We start from the raw sequence: 3,227 nt of genomic DNA, 5'->3' as shown, positions 1-3,227 counted from the left end.
CATGAGGAAGTATAAAAAGTTGTTTTTGAAGCACCATTTGAGGAGCTTCGAAAATTTCATGAAATTGGTCTCTAGTTTCAATTTTTTTTAAAGCTAGAGCTCTCGAAGTTGGACCTGTTTAGATAGAAGAATCTACTATAAACCTGAAATTCTTGAAACGAAGCTCTCCCAAATAGACCCTAAATAGAATTATTTTTCTATAGTACCCGTAATAAATAGGTTTAGATTGCATACAAAATAGAAGACAATATTTGCTTAGTAGGTTCCAATATAGGCAGCAAGCATTCAAATGCCAGCTCGTGGGATCGAATCTCATGGTACATTTTTTTTGCGTTTAGTTTATAATAAACTCTAAATACTTTAATATCAATTATTTGTATCAGAAATGAAAAGCTCTTAAACATCAAATATTTGAAGACTAGAGGGAGTATGACATGAACTGGAAACGGCAACCAGAGTTTTATACGAACGACTAGTATGTAGGGGTCGTAGGTCAGTAGGTGTGGATATATCTACATTAAACTTCTTCATTGATGTATGTACCATTTAGGGCTTGTTCGGTTCCTAGGGATCTAAACCCCTAGGGGGGCAATCCAGAGAGGGATTGAGTGGATCCCTTCCACTTCACTTAATCCCTCCCTGTGGGGGTATGATTGCCTGCTCCTAACCCCCTCTAGAATCCCTGTGTTCGGTTATGGCAGGGATAATACAGGGATTAGTTAAGGAGAAGTATGGGCTTCTAATGTATGAAATATATTTTTCTAAAAAAGAGCCGCTGCTTGCAATTCGCTTGTTCCCACAATCAACTGCGTTATGCTAATTTGTAGTTTACACAATATTTAAATAACTTTTTTAGGAAATACACTACATGAAAATAAAACAGAGTTGCTGCTACCAGTTACCACCAACAATGCTAATTTGTCAACTTTTTACATGTCCTCATCGTGATCAAGAATTAAAAATACAAACATCTCCAACAACCACAATTCTAGGCTGTTGTTACCAGTTGCCACCGAGTTGCTAGGGCTTCTAAGTTCAAAACCTGAGATAGTAATAGCAGAAGTGATCTACAGATGCAAAGCCTGCAAATTTACAGGGAAATGTGGATCAGATTCTCATCAATAAAACAAGCTACAAGTCTGGGCTGGATTTCAACAAACTAAAGCAGACATGCATGTACAGACTAGAGCCAAAAAAATATGCACAGAACAAGGATCAGATTCAGGAAAGGATCTATCTAAGTTCAAGAATGCCACGTTCCTACCTGAACTAGGAAAAAACTAGTAGTACCAAGAAGAACCAAATAGAAGTCAAAATAAGAATCGAGAATTATACTTCTTAGGAAGTTAGAAAAGGAAAACAGGATACTCTATGTTCTATTCTAACAATGGAAGCACTTGCACAAATTTAGGTAGAGCAGTAACATTATTCATCTTTAACATTTTTTCTTGTATACTTGTTGGTTACATAATGGGAACATTCAAGTCAATCACATGTACAGTAAATGAGAAAAACTAACAAATGCCTCATGTTGTGTCAAATTTTATGCAGCTCCTGCTAATTTAGTGTTAGCTTGGTGCAGGGCAGTGGCTCCTTTTGCCCAATCCAATTCCAGTCCAGCTACTTGATCACTAGCTTTCAACAAAGAACTTGTTCGTTTTCTCTAAAAGAATGAAACTGAATGGTGTGTCCTAGGGGAAACTAATGGGCATATAGAAAATCAAATATGTTATCAAGGATAAACATGAAGCCTACCACTGCTTTGCTAACTCTCCCTACAGATAATGGCATTGCACCAGTTACAAAGCAGTATTCACTCCGTATTTACCCAAAAGAATGGATAAAATCAGTAAAAATAATCAAACTAGTGTACTCAACCTCATGGCAACGAAATTCAGAGCTTTGTTCTTTTCCGAGAACAGAAAAGGCACATATGCTTTGATCTTTGTTGCAGATCATATTATATTGAACTCCTAAACCCTATGACGACTGATGCAATTGTTATGGCATGGCACTACTGCTTTGACTGGCAAATGCAAGTTTTTTCTTTTTACCAAACCAGGGGTTAATTAATTACTACATAATATGGAGGGGTCACATATGGAAAGAGGTAGTGCATGCTAACCACAGATGGAAATGGAGACGCTGGGCGGCCGGCGGCCAGAAGGCAGATCTAATGGAAATGGAAAGAGGAAGAGAGGGACAATAAACTTACCAGCCAGAAGGTTACTGGAGAGAAAGCCGTCGCTCGCTGAGAAGATCGCCGTGCTGACGTCGTCGTCCCCCGCCACCGCCGCCGTGTGTTGCTTCGTCCGTGTGCTAGCGCCAGGGGATCGGTTCCACACGTCTAGACTCGTGGGATGGTTCCCGGGCCGGGGTGAAGGATTTCGCCGGTAATGGGCCGGTGATGGAATCACGAGTGGGCTAATCGAACAGCTCTTCCAATGTGGGTCGGGAATCTATCTAGACCGGGATGTTCCACGTGGATCGAGCCGCAATCCCGGCCGATCCCGGCCCAAACGAACAAGCCCTTAGGGGGTAGGTTTGATGTGTTAAATTCCATATCAAGCCGCTCGGGTAGGTAAACGTTGAAGAGGGCTTCCGGACAATCCTGCAGGAACCCATTAAGAAGTGGGAACTAAACACTCCTTAGTGTGTAACTGTACTGAAGATATATGAGCTGGCTACAACCATTTTTGCCTAGTTATATATTATTTGAGTAGTTTAGGGTCACCTTTGGTTCTTGTATCATATTGAGTTGTGAGTTACATGCACCGGCTGATTGAATTATTTTTTAAAAAAAACTGTTAGAATAGGAGAGAATTTTTTTCATGATTTAGCACTTTCTTCACCGCTCGGATGGTTATGATATAGATAACATATCTAGGGCACATAAAAGTTTGGTGCACATATTAAATCATAACCATTACTTTTAGATTTAACAGATCCGGTTGCTCTGTATATTTTATAAAGAACATCCTCCAAACTGGTGGAGCGTAGTGGTTGAAAGTGTTATTTGTAAAATATAATAATCAACTAAAGACATTATATATAAGATAGATGGTGATGATTTAATATGTGCGTTATGTGCCAACCATCCATGTGCATCAGATTGCCCTACCAAATAAACCAACAGTTTACATTTTGTGTTCACAAATTTGCTGGGTGCAATTTATACCCTGGAAGTTGAGAGTTTTCCATATTTATCGACCATTTCTTTAAATGTA

The 3,227-nt window shown here is 39.4% G+C and overlaps 1 long non-coding RNA gene across 1 annotated transcript; it reads right to left on the bottom strand.

Annotated features, from left to right (window-relative positions):
- Positions 1 to 826: 826 nt before the first annotated feature.
- Positions 827 to 2,444, bottom strand: LOC103633031 (uncharacterized). The gene is made up of 2 exons (XR_556290.3): positions 2,216 to 2,444; positions 827 to 1,082 (listed from the first exon to the last, which is right to left on the bottom strand). It is a non-coding gene; the product is annotated as an uncharacterized lncRNA (long non-coding RNA).
- Positions 2,445 to 3,227: the final 783 nt, after the last annotated feature.

The sequence above is a fragment of the Zea mays genome, chromosome 7, assembly GCF_902167145.1.
Source record: "Zea mays cultivar B73 chromosome 7, Zm-B73-REFERENCE-NAM-5.0, whole genome shotgun sequence".
NCBI classification, from domain to species: Eukaryota; Viridiplantae; Streptophyta; class Magnoliopsida; order Poales; family Poaceae; genus Zea; species Zea mays.
This window is presented reverse-complemented; position numbering and strand designations above follow the sequence as displayed.